The 18,523-nt window shown below is 37.9% G+C and overlaps 1 pseudogene; it reads right to left on the bottom strand.

Moving 5' to 3' along the window:
- Positions 1-7,691: 7,691 nt before the first annotated feature.
- LOC133055830 (olfactory receptor 5L2-like) lies at positions 7,692-8,640 on the bottom strand (annotated as a pseudogene).
- Positions 8,641-18,523: the final 9,883 nt, after the last annotated feature.

The following is an 18,523-nucleotide window of genomic DNA, read 5'->3' as shown; positions in this document are numbered from 1 at the left end:
TCACTCTGTATGATGGGCTCTAGTTTCATCCATCTCATTAGAACTGATTCAAATGAATTCTTTTTAATGGCTGAGTAATATACCATGGTGTATATGTACCACAGCTTCCTTATATATAGATAACTTTTTAACTGGGCTATTAGTTTTTATTTTTGTTGTGTTTGTTTTTGCTATTGAGTTGTAGGAGTTCTTTAGATGTATATTAGAGATAAACATTTTAACATATAGATTGCAAATATTTTTTTAATTCTGTTGCTTCTTCATTCTGTTTGTTTCCTTTCCTGTGCAGAAGGTTTTAATGAATGACTGATAGCAACCAGCAATTGCACTGGATATTAACAGTGCAAGTAATTCAGAAAGCTCTCATGATCAACACATCCCAGTTCACTTGTAGCTGTCCTTGTTTTAGTAAAGTCATGCATATCAGGTATTCTCTTAATCATATTTCTTTATAATGGATATTTCTTTCTCAGATTAACATTTCTGATAAGGTCAGTTTTGTTTCTACAGGCCTAGAATCAGATGTGCTAAATTGTTTGTATCATGTCTGGCTCTTGTGACCCCAATGGGCTGTATCCCACCAGACTCCTCTGTCCATGGGATTTTTCAAACAAATTATTGGAGTGGGTTGCCATTTCTTTCTCCATAGAGACAGATAGTTTTAGATATATCAGCACTAAAGGCTTGGGATCCCATATAACAGATACAATCTTTGATGGTTTTATGTGTTCAGATATCTAAGGATGTTTCAGGATCAGTCAGAAGGCAATCTTTGCAAGTCAATTCTCACTATTATATAACTCTTTTTTACTGATCTTTTTCAGAGCATTTCAAACATGGTACTATTGATGTTTTGGGCTGGATTATTCTTTTTATTGGGAGGTATCCTGTGCATGGTACCATGTAGAGCAGCTTCTCTGGCCTCTATCCACTGGATGATAGTACCTTCACCCCTGGTCTCTGCATTGTGACACCAAAAATGTCTCCAGATATTGTCTTCTGTCCCCTTGGGAGGTGAGGGGGAGTGAATAAACAACTGACCATCCTTTACTCAATTCTGGTAGATTTCTATGTTTTGCTGTCTAACTTACATGCAATGAAATATCTAATTCCTTATCTCCCAAATACTTCTATATAAGCAATATGTATTATCATTGATCCTGGGAAGCATGGTGTCTAAAATCTTTATCCTTACAATTTCTTCGCATTGTTTTTGTTTGTGGTCTTGTTAGTCAGCACTTGTTTTTTCCATGCTTTAAAATCTTATTTAGAGGTGACCTTACCTGAAGGAGATCAGTCTTGGGTGTTCATTGGAAGGACTAATGTTGAAGCTGAAACTCCAATACTTTGACCACCTGATGCCAAGAGCTGACTTGTTTGAAAAGACCCTGATGCTGTGAAAGATTAAGGGCAGGAGGAGAAGAGGACAACAGAGGATGAGATGGTTGGATGGCATCACCAACTCAATGGACATGCATTTGGGTAATTTCTGGGTGTTGGTAATGGACAGGGAGGCCAGGCATGCTGTAGTCCGTGGGGTCACAAACAGTCAGACATGACTGAACAAGAGAACTGAACTTATTGATTCTATTTCTCCAGAAGTTTAGTTTTAGTTCCTTTAAATTCAGTTTGGGTTAAATACCTGTCAATCCTCCCTCGTACAGTTCTACCCTGAATTGGCAGAAGCAGAAAGACATGCACGAAAGAGTCTCAGGGCTCCTGTGTCCTCACATTCCCAGAAAATACTTGTTCAGTACACTGCTATGAAGGAGTTCAGTAAGCCAGGCCCTTCTACCTACCTTTCAGGAAAGTATGCACTTCCGGTTCCTGATATGTAATGTTTTCCATGATTCAAAATTCCCCCAAGTGATTTGTCTCATGAAGAAATAACTGAAGCTAAGGTATCTATTAAATACTCTACATGGGACTGTGGGAAAGGCAGCCCCCCTCTGCCCTCTAGAGGACTTGTTGATTTACCGGGAAGGCTGAGACCCTTATGTTTCCTGCACTCCCTGTGGCGCAAGGCCCTAGAGAGAATCCCTTGCATTCTTCTTCAGAGGCTCAGAACAAGCAATTAAAGCTAATTATTGTTTTCTGATGCAATTTATATTTCTTGGAAAACATGAAGAAAAACCAACAGCAGATTTAGAAACATTTTATATGAAAATTAATCAAAGGTCTGTCTTCTCACCATGCCCCAACCAACTCTTTGTGACCCCATGGACTGTAGCCTGCCAGGCTCCTCTGTCCATGGAATTCTCCAGGCAAAAATACTGGAGTGGGTTGTCATGACCTTCTCCAGGGGATCTTCTGACCCAGGGATCAAACTCAGGTCTTCTGCATTGCAGGCAGATTCTTTACCATCTGAACTACCTGGGAAGCCCAATAGACTTCAACAATGTTGGACAATGACAAGTCATAGCAAAAGTTATCTATATTGCACAGAAAATAACTCTCTTTTTTAAGCACACTGTTTTATGCTTTTAATTTTTGTTTAGATTTACTGAGGTATAATTGACAAAAAATTCTATATATTTAAGGTGAAAATTTGATGTTCTGATATATATGTATACACACACACACACACACACACACACACACACACACACACACACATATATAGTGAAATAATCACCACCATCAAGCTAGCATGTCCACTGATTTATGTTACCATTTTCTTTTTCTTGGACTTCCCTGGTGGCTCAGACGGTAAGGCGTCTGCCTACAATGTGGGAGACCCGGGTTCAATCCCTGGGTCGGGAAGATCTCCTGGGGAAGGAAATGACAACCCACTCCAGTATTCTTGCTTGGAAAATCCCATGGATGGAGGAGCCTGGTAGGCTACAGAGTTGGACACAACTGAGCAACTTCACTTTCTTTTCTTTTTCTTTATCTTTTTAAAGTAAGTAGAATACAAATTCTACCCTCTTAGCAAGTTTCAAGAGTACAGTACAGTATTGTTAACTATAGTCACATTGTTGTACATTGAAACTTCAGGGTTTGTTCATCTTGCATGGGGACTTTGTATCTCTTGACCCTCATCTCTCCTTGCCCTGATCCCCCAGCCCTGAATCATCAGTCATCACTCTACATTCTACTTCTATGAGGCTAACTGCTGTAGTTTATGTGCAAGTGAGATCATGGAGTAGTTGTCTTCCAACAAATATTAAGTTTCTACCATGCTTGTGACCTCTGTAAGGCAGAACTGCCCCTCTTATACTAACCACAAGCAACAGTGGGGAAATCTTGCCTTCAAATCTCTCAGCTACATTGTTACCAACCTGTAAATGGCATTACTACTTATGGACACACAATTCTTAGCTTTATTTTCTTCAGTTGAAATACTTGGCATAAAAGATGCTCTTCACATCAGGAGTAATGTGTTTCCGGTCACATTCATGTATTGTTTGTTTTGGTTTACTCTCTGAGTTATGTCTGACTCTTTGCCACCCGGCCTACTGTAGCCTGCCAGGCTCCTCTAGCCATGGGGTTCTCCAGGCAAGAATATTGGAGTGGGGTGTCATTTCTTTTTCTAGGGGATGCTCATGACTGAGGGATGGAACTCTCCTCTCTTGCTTGACAGGCAGATTCTTTACTGTTAAGTCACCTGGCAGGCTCTCATGTATTAACTGCTGCAACCAAACCTAGATCTCAAGTCTTATCTTCCATTCTTCAGCTCTTTCTCCTGTAGCAAGCTGACTGTTGGCCTTTGGTGTAAGAAATAAACAGATTATGGATTGTAAAGCCTTGATTGAACTGTGCAAATGATACTTAAAATGTATGATACAAAATTTTTAAAAGTAAAAAAAAAGAAAAGAATTATAAAATATTAATAAAGATTATTTAATTTTCCAAAAATAAAAATAAATGAATAAATAAAATGGGTGATGCAGTTGGGAATCTGCTGGCAGTCCAGAAGATAGTACTCTGTGCTTTCACTGCCAAAAGCAGGGGTTCAGTCACTGTTGTGGAAATTAATATCCCAAAAGCTGCATAGCACAGTCAAAAGAAAAAAAAAATGCATGATACAATAAAGGCCTAATTGATTTTTATTGTATTTTTGCTTCTGAAAAAAAAGTTAATAATAGAAATGTCATTGAATTCATACATTATTTAAACTATTTTAATGTATTTTTTTCTATTAAAACATCATTGAATCTTGTAATTAAGGTAAAGAAATTGCTGCCTCATATTGGAATGTATAAAGATTGTTCCCTTTGGGTACATTTAATGATGGTGTATATTGTCATCTGCTTCTTGAACTTATATACAGAGTACATCACGAGAAACGCTGGGCTGGAGGAAGCACAAGCTGGAATCAAGATTGCCAGGAGAAATATCAATAACCTCAGAGAGGCAGATGACACTACCCTTATGGAAGAAAACAAAGAACTACAGAGTTTCTTGATGACAGTGAAAGAGAAGAGTGAAAAAGTTGGCTTAAAACTCACCATTCATAAAATTAAGATCATGGCATCCAGTCCCATCACTTCATGTCAAATAGATGGGGAAACAGTGGAAACAGTAGCTGATTTTATTTTTGGGCGCTCCAAAATCACTGCAGATGGTGATTGCAGCCATGAAATTAAAAGACACTTGCTCCTTAGAAGAAAAGCTCTGACCAACCTAGACAGTGTATTAAAAAGCAGAGACATTATTTTGCCAACAAAGGTCTGCCTAATCAAAGCTATGGTTTTCCCAGTAGTCATGTACGGATGTGAGAGTTGGACTATAAAGAAAGCTGAGTGCCCAAGAATTGATGCTTTTGAACTGTGGTGTTGGAGAAGACTCTTAAGAGTCCCTTGGACTACAAGGATATCTAACCAGTCCATCCTAAAGGAAATCAGTCCTGAATATTCATTGGAAGGACTGATGTTGAAGCTGAAACTCCAATACTTTGGCTAATCTGATGCGAAGAACCATCTCATTAAAAAAGCCCCTGATTCTGGGAAAGATTGAAGGCAGGAGAAGGGGCCGACAGAGGATGAGATGGTTGGATGGCTTTATTGACTCAATGGACAGGAGTTGGAGTTGGTGATGGACAGGAAAGCCTGGCGTGATGAAGTCCATGGGGTTGCAAAGAGTCGGACACAACTGAGTGACTGAACTGAACTGAGAGACTGCTCCCTTTGGGTACATTTAGTGATGGTGAATCTTATAATACTAAACTAGGAAATGGTCATGGTCATACCAAGGAAGGCTGCATGGTGACAAACATTCAGAGACAGCACTCCTGAGGCTCGGTAATAGCATGCTCTTTTATTCTATTAGCATAATCATGGATATTTGAAAGTGAAATTCGTTCAGTCGTGTCCAACTCTTTGTGACCCCATGGACTTTGCAGTCCATGGAATTCTCCAGGCCAGAATATTGGAATGAGTAGCCTTTTTCTTCTCCAGGAGATCTTCCCAACCAAGGCCTCCTGCGTTGTAGGCGGAATTTTTACCAACTAAGCTATTAGGGAAGTCCTGGATATTGGAAGCCTAACAGGAAAAAAAATTTTAAAAAAGCAACTCTATTGCTGTCCAAGTCCTGGTCTTTTAAAATAAATATTATGGATGAAATTAAAGCCACAGAGTTTAGATGGATTTGTTTAAAATCACATACACACAGACAAAATTGCAATAAAATTAGTGTTTTCCTTGTCTACTTGCTTTTTAATTCATATGTTTCTCAGCTAAATATTATTTAATGACCTACCTAAAAAAAAAAAAAAAAAAGAAAGAAAGAAAAACTAACATAGAAACACTGAATTAGATGCTATTGATGTTACCATTAAAATTATGATTTTTTTTCTATATGCCAAAAATATCCTGAGCAAGGCCTAATTACAGTATTTTGAAAGATGGTTTTGCATAAAATGCATATTCCATGAAAGTGACTCTAAAGTAATTAAACAAGTTAGTTGATTGGAACAAATTTTCAAAATATGGGTGATTTTAGCTCTGAAAATGGTTTTCCCAATTCTGAAGTACAGTATTTTTTGAAATGTTTATTTCTTTTTTAAAAAATTCTGAGCAATATTTCTTGCTAGATACTGGTTTTTCTTTTTGAAAGCTGTTTTTAATCCAATATGAGATATTGTTCAAATATTTGATTTAATGTACTTCTTGTAGTGTGATAATTAACTTGAAATCAAGTATATTTCCATAGATCTTAAGGGTGACAACTATCCTGTGTCACATTTGCTTTATAACTCTTATGATGAATCAAGTACATCTAAACTAACAATGACCTGAAGAGTGAAGAGTCTTGAGGTGCACTTGCGTGTCCAGTTACAGAGAGATTTACACATTCTAAGTGAGGATATAAGAGAAATGAATCTCTCTTTTTGCATCCTAACCTGCAAGTCCTTTGTTGCCTTTTGTCATGTGTCTATGGCTGCCCTTCTATTCCTGAGTTGTGGTGTTGTTGCTGGGACTTGCAAACTGAATCCCCAGATGCCCTTGCTAGCTGGTTTCCATTTAGGTTTTGCTAAAGGGATATACCAAGGGAAATGGGGGAAAGAAAAAAATATTGCAGAGAAATGGAGAGAAGAGAAGAAAAGGATTTCTTTTCTTCTTGTTCTCCAGTTCTGGCTCCAGTTTCTCATCCTACTCTCTTCAGAGGTCAGAGCGGTAGTCTGGCATTCCTCTGGGACCAAACACCACTAGGGCCCATCACCAGCTTCTGAAAACTGTTGAGTCATAAGCCAGACTTAGGCCTCAGACACCCTTACAACCATGGCCCTTCCTCAAGGGCTTACCACTGATGAGCAGAGTACTTCCTCCAAGTTCTGAGACTCTGGTAAAATGACTTTTCTCTATTTCTCCCAACCTCAAGAATGATGGCTGCTTCTTGAAATTATAATCATTAAATTAACAGACTTTTTTTTACTTTTCTGAAAAACTTTAAATATTATAAGAATTACAAAATATTCACAGAGACATGAAGTGAGAGATGTTCTTGGAAAAAGGCCCATATATACTTGCTCAAGGGAGAGTTGCCACATACCTTTAATCTGTAGAAAAACTACCTACGAATTTCAATAAAGAGAGGTATGCCTGTATACACACACACATACACACACACCTCCACCCCCATGCACACAGGGAGAACTACTGACATACCAGGGATTACTCTAAGATATTTCCATATGATCTTTAATTTAATTTTGTTAAGATTTCTTTGAAATAATTATTATTAATGTGCCTATTATTCAGAAATAATGATATATGAAACTCCCCAAACACTGGACACTGCAATGAAAGCAAAAACAATAAAGGAAGCTAGAAATAAATATATATATTTAAATATAATTATATATATATATAAAATTTGTGCATAAACTCAAACGTGTGTTCTTCACTGTAAAATAACAGCCATTCAATTTTGAAATAAATCATAGTTTCCACAATAGATAGTGAAATAAAATGTGAGTTCTTTAGTAAACTTATGAAAGTTATACAGCAAACTAAATATGTATTTAAACAGTCCATTACCAGGAACCATTTAAAGCATGTTAGACTGAATAAGTGTAAATAAGTAGGCTACTCTTGTAAATTGACAGGATATAAGGTACAAAAATAAGTGAGCCAGAAAGATTCACTTGAATCTACCCACTTAAATTCTGCACTTCCAACACTGCAATCATTATTACCTTTTCACCAGCCTCCAATTTCTAACATTGAGTCCTGCTAGGAAAATATTCTCTAGGATAATATTTTGGAGCTCACCACTTTTCTGAGAGCTTCTTTCACAGGCTTGTTCCTCAGACTATAGATCAGGGGGTTCAGCATGGGAATCACTGCAGTGTAGAACACCATGCCCACTTTGTCAATGCCCATGCTGTTGCCAGATTGGGGCTGGCAATAAATGAAAAGGATCGTTCCCTGTAAGACTGTGATGGCTATAAGGTGGGAGGCACAGGTGGAAGAGGTTTTGCACCTTCCCTCCGCAGAGTGTATCCTCAGGATGGTGATGAGAATAAACAAGTAGGAGGTGAGGATTACCATGATGGTGATGATCTCATAGAGAGTGGCCACAGAGTATAGCACCAACTGATTCACAGTGACATCAGAGCAAGCAAGAGACAAGAGAGGGGGAATATGACAAAAGAAGTGGTTGATCAGATTCGATCTGTAGGATAGGATCTGAAGAGCTAAACATAAGTGAATCAGAGAACATACAGCACCATTGAGATAGCAACAAGATACCAACTCCATGCAGAGATTCCGGGACATGTTGACCATGTAGAACAGTGGGTCACAGATAGCCACAAAGTGGTCACAGGCCATCACTGTCAGCAGAATGACCTCAGAATGACATCATTGTTACCACAAATGTGCAAAACAGGTAGAATTGCACAGCACATTCCAGGAAGGAAATGGCTTTTTCATCATTTAAGATGTTAGCTAGCATATTTGGAGTGAAGATCGTGGGGTAACAGAAATCCACAAAATACAAGTGGCTGAGGAATAAGTACATAGGGATGTGGAGTCGAGAGCTGACCTGAATCGGGGCAATCATGCCCAGGTTTCCCAAAACTGTGGCTCCATAGATGGAAAGAAACAGCAGGAAGAGGAAGACTCTGAGCTCAGTGACGTCTGAGAATCCGAGGAGGGTGGAGTCTGTCACAGCGGTGCAGTTTTCCTTTTCCATGTTCCTAATTTACTGGGTATGGAGTAAAATATTAATAGTTATTCTTCATTGGATCATTCCCAATTAGCTGCTAAAAAGGACATGAGAATAAATAAGACAGTCAACTTTTTCAGCAAAGAAATAAAACATTGACATTTTGAAGCTTAAGAAAAGTTCAAACATCATAACCCACAAATGCACAGAGCTCACATTTAAATTCACAGATCACATGAAATAATTCACATCCATGACCACCGTCAGCCTAATAACAAAACCAGACAAAGATGCTGCAAAAAAAGAAAACCACAGGCCAATTACACTGATGAACATAGATGCAAAAATCCTTAACAAAATTCTAGCAAACAGAATCCAACAACATATTAAAAAGATCATACATCATGACCAAGTGGACGTTATCCCAGGAATGCAAGGATTCTTTAATATTCTCAAATCAATGTAATAAACCACATTAACAAATTGAAAGATAAAAATCATATGATTATCTCAATAGATGCAGAAAAAGCCTTTGACAAAATTCAGCATCTATTTATGATAAAAACTCTCCAGAAAGCAGGAAGAGAAGGAACATATCTCAACATAATAAAAACTATATTTGACAAGCCCACAGCAAACATTATCCTCAATGGTAAAAAATTGAAAGCATTTCCCTTAAAGTCAGGAACAAGACAAGAGTGCCCACTTTCACCACTACTATTCAACATAGTTTTGGAAGCGTTGGCCATAACAATCAGAGCAGAAAAAGAAATAAAAGGAATCCAGATAGGGAAAGAAGTAAAACTCTCACTCATTGCAGACGACATGATCCTCTACATAGAAAACCCTAAAGACTCTTCCAGAAAATTACTAGAGCTAATCAATGAATATAGTAAAGTTGCAGGATATAAAATTAACACACAGAAATCCCTTGCATTCCTATACACTAACAATGAGAAAACAGAGAGAAATTAAGGAAACAATACCATTCACCATTGCAACAAAAAGAATAAAATACTTAGGAGTATATCTACCTAAAGAAATGAAAGACCTATATATAGAAAACTATAAAATACTGACGAAGGAAATCAAATAGGACACAAATAGATGGAGAAATATACAGTGTTCATGGATTGGAAAAATCAATATTGTGAAAATGACTATACTACCCAATGCAATATATAGATTCAATGCAGTCCCTATCAAGTTACCAACAGTATTTTTCACAGAACTAGAACAAATAATTTCACAATTTGTATGGAAAAACACAGAAACCTCGAATAGCCAAAGTAATCTTGAGGAAGAAGAATGGAACTGGAGGAATCAACCTGCCTGACTTCAGACTATACTACAAAACCACAGTCATCAAGACAGTATGGTATTGGCACAAAGACAGAAATATAGATCAATGGAACAGAATAGAAAGCCCAGAGATAAATCCACATACCTATGGACACCTTATCTTCGACAAAGGAGGCAAGGATATACAGTGGAAAAAAGACAACCTCTTTAACAAGGGGAGCTGGGAAAACTAGTCAACCGCTTGTAAAAGAATGAAACTAGAACACTTTCTAACACCATACACAAAAATAAACTCAAAATGGATTAAAGATCTAAATGTAAGACCAGAAACTACAAAACTCCTAGAGGAGAACATAGGCAAAACACTCTCTGACATAAATCACAGAAGGATCCTCTATGACCCACCTCCCAAAATATTGGAAATAAAAGCAAAGATAAACAAATGGAACCTAATGAAACTTAAAAGCTTTTGTACAACAAAGGAAACTATAAGCAAGGTGAAAAGACAGCCTTCAGAATGGGAGAAAATAATAGCAAAGGAAGCAACAGGCAAAGGATTGATCTCAAAAATATACAAGCAACTCCTGCAGCTCAATTCCAGAAAAATAAATGACCCAATCAAAAAAATGGGCCAAAGAACTAAATAGACATTTCTCCAAAGAAGACATACAAATGGCTAACAAACACATGAAAAATGCTCAACATCACTCATTATCAGAGAAATGCAAATCAAAACCACAATGAGGTACCAATACACGCCAGTCAGGATGGCTGCTATCCAAAAGTCTGCAAACAATAAATGCTGGAGAGGGTGTGGAGAAAAGGGAACCCTCTTACACTGCTGGTGGGAATGCAAATTAGTACAGCCACTATGGAGAACAGTGTGGAGATTCCTTAAGAAACTGGAAATAGAACTGCCATATGACCCAGGAATACCACTCCTGGGCATACACACCGAGGAAACCAGATCTGAAAGAGGAACGTGCACCCTAATGTTCATCATGACACTGTTTATAATAGCCAGGACATGGAAGCAACCTAGATACCCATCAGCAGACAAATGGATAAGGAAGCCATGGTACATATACACCATGGAATATTTCTCAGCCATTAAAAAGAATTCATTTGAATCAGTTCTAATGAGATGGATGAAACTGGAGCCTGTTGTACAGAGTGAAGTAAGCCAGAAATATAAAGACCAATATAGTATACTAATGCATATATATGTAATTTAGAAAGATGGTAATGATAATCCTATATGCAAAACAGAAAAAGAGACACAGAAATACAGAACAGAATTTTGGACTCTGTAGGAAAAGGTGAGGGTGGGATGTTCTGAGAGAATAGCATTGAAACAAGTATACTATCAAGGGTGAAACAGATCACCATCACCAGTCCAGCTTGGATGCATGAGACAAGTGCTCAGGGCTGGTGCACTGGGAAGACCCAGAGGGATGAGATGGGGAGGGAGGTGGGAGGGGGGATTGGGATGAGGAACACATGTAAATCCATGGCTGATTTATGTCAATGTATGGCAAATACCACTACAATACTGTAATTTAAATAGCCACCGACTAATAAAAATAAATTTTAAAAAGAGAGAGAGAGAGAGATAATAGAGAAAAACATTAAAAAAAAAAAAAAAAAAAAGGAAGACCCAGAGTGATCGGGTAGAGATGGAAGTAGGAGGGTGTATCAGGATGGGGAATACATGTAAATCCAAGGCTGATTCATGTCAATGTATGACAAAAACCACTACAATATTGTAAAGTAATTAGCCTCCAACTAATAAATTACACGAAAAAAATAATTAAAAAAAAAAAAAGAATTCACATCCATGAAAACCCGTATGATTATTTAAACTAGTTCTACACAATTTACAGCTTTGGAACTGAACCCTTGAAAAGACATCAAATATTAACTAATTAGCGATGTTTGAAATAATACCTTTTTACTGCTAGACTGTTACATCAATTTTGGGAACACTAGGATCCTTGGGAATTTTTTTTAATACTATAAAGGAAATTTATCTTTTTTGATGAAATGATGAGAAGTATGCTTATTTAAGATTATTAACACACAAGCATCATTTTTACTCTTACCCTTTAAACGGAAATGTGAATTTTATAGTCTATTTCAGCAGTGTTTTTCTATAAAATTAGCTTAGTGATTTTTAAACTATGTTATATAATGTTAGTCATTGTATAGAGAATTATTACTTAGGTCTAAACTTTCTGTATGGAGAAGGAAATGGCAACCCACTCCAATATCTTTGCCTGGAGAATCCCATGGACAGAGGAGCCTGGCAGGCTACAATATATGGGGATGCGAAGAGTCGGACCTGACTGAAGCAACTAAGCATGCAGCACAAACTTTTTGTAACTGTGGCCCTGAAGCCTTCTAAGACCTATTTGACAAATGAATTCATTACTTGAAATCTATTCAATAAATCAAAATTGTGAATATTAAATTAACACAAATTCTTGTTGCTGCATTGCACTATTATTTATTATATGTGCTTAGAAACAGAATGTCAAAGAGGAGGGTCAAAGTTATGCTATGTGCATATCATAGGAAACTATGCAGAAAGTGTTGAGTTAAAAATAGAAAGTCAGATCACAATGATAGAATATGGCATACCTATCCAAAAGTCTCCATGCATATTTAATTCTCAAAACATCCAAGAAGCATAAATATTTTTTACCAATTAATTTAAAAAGTGCATGCAGAAACTTTTTTTTTTTTTTAAATACAGGAGAGATACATTCTAAGACCTGGACATGCCGAAGATGCCAAAAAGTATATGAACATGCTCATTTATTCACTCTCCTGACCCTAACTAAAAATAAAATGACTTAGTATCACTGACTGCTTATTCCAGGAGGAAAGTGAATCTGTACTAAAAGCAAACACAGCCAGTTTTGTCCTCATTCTTCAAATAACTTCAAGAGGTAAAGGCTATGTGAATTAAGGACTCCTGGTTTGAACACAAATGATCACTGTGATGGAAGGCTTTTCTCTCTTCAAATGGCCAGTAATAAGTGAGCTGTATTTTCTGATTTCAATGTGGTGCATAATTTTGAAAGCTTTTTCCTGCTTTTAAGTTCTAAAGATGAAAAGTCAGGCTGTTGATTACTTGTAGAGCAGGAGTGATGTTTATCCCTGTTGGACCTTTGTCAATGTCTGGAGATATTGTTGACTGTCACAATAGGAAGGGGTGCTACAGACATCCAGAAGGCAGACTACAGATGCTGCTAAGTGTATAAGGTGCAGGACGGCATCTCTTTCCCCACCTCCTTTCTCCCACATATCCTCAACATAAGCAAAGACCAAATATATATCTTGACCGAATGTTAATAGCATCACATTTGAGAAACCTGCTATAGAGATGCATGGCCTTTTCACAAGGTCAAAGTTCTTGCTCTCCTGTCTGCTTCAGAGGTGGTTCACATGTCTGTGCTTCTCCATCCACAGTCCTGAGGACCCCTCACCACCACTCTCAGCAACAGAGTGACTCTCAGGAGAATCTCCCTGCTGTCTTTCCCATGTTCCTTGTATGGAGTTAATGTGAGAGTGGAGGCAGATGGAAGGGGAGAGGAATCAAGCATTCTTCCCACTGCCTCACACTCTTACCCTGTTACACTAACGGCTGTTACAAGATATTTCATTCTATAGATTGAAGTGCCCCCATTTCCTCTCATATTGTTTCTCAGTACGTAAAGGGAACACATTTCATAGAGTTCTACAAACTTGGCATTTCTTAAAACACTCTCCAAATATAGACTTGCAAAAGTTATTTCTAATGTCACTGCCCTCTTTACCATTCCTCTTTCTCTTATACAGGGTTAGTAATACATTAATCCCCTAAAAAAAGAAGCACACAACTTTCCAGACATCAGGAAATAGCATTCATCCCATTCCTCTCCAAAATAGAATGTAGTCTATCAACCTTTTGACAGGTATTGCTTCCTTTGTTTCTGAGGATGCTATGAGGGAAAATTTCACAGGATTTATGTTTTTATGTGTGTGTATCACTTCATGGGAAATATATGGGGAAACAGTGCCAGACTTTATTTTTGGGGGCTCCAAAATCACTGCAGATGGTGATTGCAGCCATGAAATTAAAAGATGCTTACTCTTTGGAAAGATCGTTATCACCAACCTAGATAGCATATTAGAAAGCAGAGACATTACTTTGCCAACAAAGGTCCAAGGCTATGGATTTTCCAGTGGTCATGTATGGATGTGAGAGTTGGACTATGAAGAAAGCTGAGTGCTGAAGAATTGATGCTTTTGAACTGTGTTGTTGGAGAAGACTCTTGAGAGTCCCTTGGACTGCAAGGAGATCCAACCAGTCCATCCTAAAGGAGATCAGTCCTGGGTGTTCATTGGAAGGACTGATGCTGAAGTAGAAACTCCAGTACTTTGGCCACCTCATGCGAAGAGTTGACTCATTGGAAAAATCCCTGATGCTGGGAGGGATTGGGGGCAGGAGGAGAAGGGGACGACAGAAGATGAGATGGCTGGATGACATCTCCGACTCAATGGACATGGGTTTGGGTAGACTCCAAGACACCAACTCCGGGAGTTGGTGATGGACAGGGAGGCCTGGTGTGCTGTGATTCATGGGGTTGCAAACAGTCAGACATGACTGAGTGACTGAACTGAACCGAACTGATCCCCGAGGCCCATATCCTTTAATTTTCCAGAACCAATCATTGGTCTCTATGGGATCTCAACAAGATGTCAAGAGAAAAACATCATCTTGGGACACAAACAGTTAATGACTTTCATAAGATATAAAGAGAGGGGGGAGGAAACTCTCCCAAGTGTGTACAGTTCAGTTCACTCAGTCGTGTCCGGTTCTTTGTGACCCTGACTCTTTGCAAAGCCAGAAGCACACCAGGCCTCCCTGTCCATCACCAACACCCAGAGCTTGCTCAAACTCATGTCCATAGAGTTGGTGATGCCATCCAGCCATCTCATCCTCTGTCGTCCCCTTCTCCTCCTGCCCCCAATCCCTGCCTGCATCAGGGTCTTGTCCAATGAGTCAGTTCTTCACATCAGGTGCCCAATGTATTGGATCTTCAGCATCAGTCCTTCCAATGAATATTCAGGACTATATATAAAGGAATATTTCCTTTAGGATTGACTGGTTTGATCCCCTTCCAGTCCAAGGGACTCTCTAGAGTCTTCTCCAACACTGCAGTTGAAAAGCATCAATTCTTTAGCACTCAGTTTTCTCTAAAGTCCAACTCTCACATCCATACAGAGCTACTGGAAACCCATCGCTTTGAGTAGACAGACCTTTGCCAGCAAAGTAATGTCTCTGTTTTGTAATATGCTGTCTAGTTTGGTCACCACTTTTCTTCCAAGAATCATGTGTTTTGTTGTTCCTGTTGTTGTTGTTTGTTTTTTTGTTTTATTTTTTTATTTTATATTTTTTAAAATTAATTAATTTATTATTTTACTTTACAATATTGTATTGGTTTTGCCATACATTGACTTGAATCCTCCATGGGTGTACATGTGTTCCCCATCCTGAACCCCCCTCCCACCTCCCTCCCTATCCCATCTCTCTGGGTCATCCCAGTGCACCAGCCCTGACCACCCTGTCTCTTGCATCGAACCTGGACTGGCGATTCATTTCACATATGATAATTTACATGTTTCAATGTCATTCTCCCATATTATCCCACCCTCACCTTCTCCCACAGAGTCCAAAAGACTATTCAATACATCTGTGTCTCTTTTGCTGTCTCACATACAGGGTATCATTACCATTTTCTAAATTCCATAAATATGTGTTAGTATACTATATTGATGTTTTTCTTTCTGGCTTACTTCACTCTGTATAATAGGCTCCAGTTTCATCCGCCTCATTAGAACAGATTCAAATGTATTCTTTTTAATGGCTGAGCAATATTCCATTGTGTATATGTACCACAGCTTTACTATCCATTCATCTGTTGATGGACATCTAGGTTGCTTCCATGTCCTGGCTATTATAAACAGTGCCATGATGAACATTGTGGTACACGTGTCTCTTTCAATTCTGGTTTCCTCACTGTGTATGCCCAGCAGTGGTATTGCTGGGTCATATAACAGTTCTATTTCCAGTTTTTTAAGGAATCTCCACACTGTTCTCCATAGTGGCTGTACTAGTTTGCATTCCCACCAACAGTGTAAGAGGGTTTCCTTTTCTCCACACCCTCTCCAGCATTTATTGCTTGTAGACTTTTGGATGGCAGCCATTCTGACTGGTGTGAAGTGGTAGTTCATTGTGGTTTTGAATTACACATCTCTGATAATGAGTAATGTTGAGGATTTTTTCATGTGTTTGTTAGCCATCTGTATGTCTTCTTTGGAGAAATGTCTGTTTAGTTCTTTGGCTCACTTTTTGATTAGGTCTTTTATTTTTCTGGAATTTAGCTTTAGGTGTTTATTGTATATTTTATAGATAAATGGAATAAAATACAAAGCCCAGGGATAAATCCACATACCTATGGACACCTTGTCTTTGACAAAGGAGGCAAGAATATACAATGGAGAAAAGACAATCTCTTTAACAGGCGGTGCTAGGAAAACTGGCCAACCACTTGTAAAAGAATGAAACTAGAACACTTTCTAATACCATACACAAAAATAAACTTAAAATAGATTAAAGATCTAAGTGTAAGACCAGAAACTATTAAACTCCTAGAGGAAAACATAGGCAAAACACTCTCCAACATAAACCATAGCAGGATCCCCTATGAGTCACCTCCCAGAATATTGGATGGGGAATACATGTAAATCCATGACTGATTCATGTCAATGTATGGCAAAAACCACTACAATATTGTAAAGTAATTAGCCTCCAACTTATAAAAATAAATGGAAAAAATAAGGAAAAAAAAAAGCAAAAATAAACAAATGGGACCTAATTAAGATTAAAAGCTTCTTCACAACAAAGGAAACTATAAGCAAGGTGAAAAGACAACCTTCAGAATGGGAGAAAATAATAGCAAATGAAGCAAAGGACAATGAATTAATCTCAAAAATATACAATTTTTTAAAAAATTTGATGGTTGCAGTCACCATTAGCAGTGATTAGCATTAGCACTCCAGAGCCCAAGAAAATAAAGTCCACCACTGTTTCCATCATTTTTCCATCTATTTGCATGAAGTGATGGGACTGGATGCTATGATCTTAGTTTTCTGAATGTTGAGTTTAAGCCAAATTTTTCACTCTCCTCTTTCACCTTCATCAAAAGCCTCTTTAGTTCCTCTTCACTTTCTGCCATGCCATGGTGTCATCTGCATACGTGAGATTATTGATATTTCTCCCAGCAATCTTGATTCCAGCTTATATTTCATCCAGCTTGGCATTTTGAATGATATACTCTGGGTATAAGTTAAATTCGCAGGGTGACAATATACAGCCTTGACGCACTCCTTTCCCTATTTGGAACCAGTGCATCACTCCATGTCTGGTTTTAACTCTTGTTTCTTGACCTGCATACAGATTTTTCAGGAGAGCATGCAAGATGGTCTAGTATTCCCATCTCTTCAGTGATTTTCCACAGTTTGTTTTGATCCACACAATCAAAGGTTTTAGTGTAGTCAATGAAGCAGAAATAGATGCTTTTCTGGAATTATTACTTTTTCTGTGGTCCAGCAGATGTTGAAAGTCTGATCTATGGTTCCTCTGCCTTTTCTAAATCCAGCTTCAACATGTGGATGTGTAGAGACCATTTAATAGATCTACCTGAGGAACATCTCCCAGGTCTGCTCCTTCTCTGCCTGTATAATATTTTCCTAAAGCAAGAGTTTATGAATGATACTATGTGGTTTGTGCCCCCGGATATACCAATCATTTATGAATTTCATGACTATAAATAGTTAGAAGTAAACTGGTTTCCATATTCTCAACAACATTCATGTATTTCCCTAAAATTGATTCACCTGATAATTCCCTGAGATTGTGGAATGTTTCTGCCTCTCCATTCCACTCAGTACTTTCACTATTCCTTATGTTTCATTGTCCAAAAGCAAAAGTTCCTGTTATCCATTCACAGGTTACCTTGGGAATTACCACGATTAGAAAAGTAATAGAAAACTTCCAAAACTAAAATATAAGAACACTGTGAAACAGTGTATTCTATGAAGCCTGAAATTTATTTTTATTAAGACATTTCAAATCAGTGGTATGACTTCTTATTTCCTTTTAGCTCATATATCTTTCTTTTCTCAGAAAATAAGAGATTTGCAATAGACACATATTTTAGCCAATACAGTGATGTTTTGAAATCATATATAGTAGATTGATGATGATATCTAATTAGCACCTATTTTTTTGTTGTTTTGAAAAATTGAATGAAAGGTCTGTGTGTCATTACTATTCCAGCACAATTTCTGACAGAATTTCTAATCCCATTTACTTTTAATAGTCCCAAATATTCTCAGTATTTTCATCTAAAAAAGTGGGGATTTAGGAATTTATTTATGCATATTTAGTAGAGATGGAGAAGGAAATGAAGCCCACTCCATTATTCTCACCTGGAAAATCCCAAGGACAGAGCAATGACAGTCCATGAGGTCGAAAAAAATTGGACATGACTGAGTA

Source organism: Dama dama, chromosome 5 (genome assembly GCF_033118175.1).
Source record: "Dama dama isolate Ldn47 chromosome 5, ASM3311817v1, whole genome shotgun sequence".
Taxonomy (NCBI): Eukaryota; Metazoa; Chordata; class Mammalia; order Artiodactyla; family Cervidae; genus Dama; species Dama dama.
This window is presented reverse-complemented; position numbering and strand designations above follow the sequence as displayed.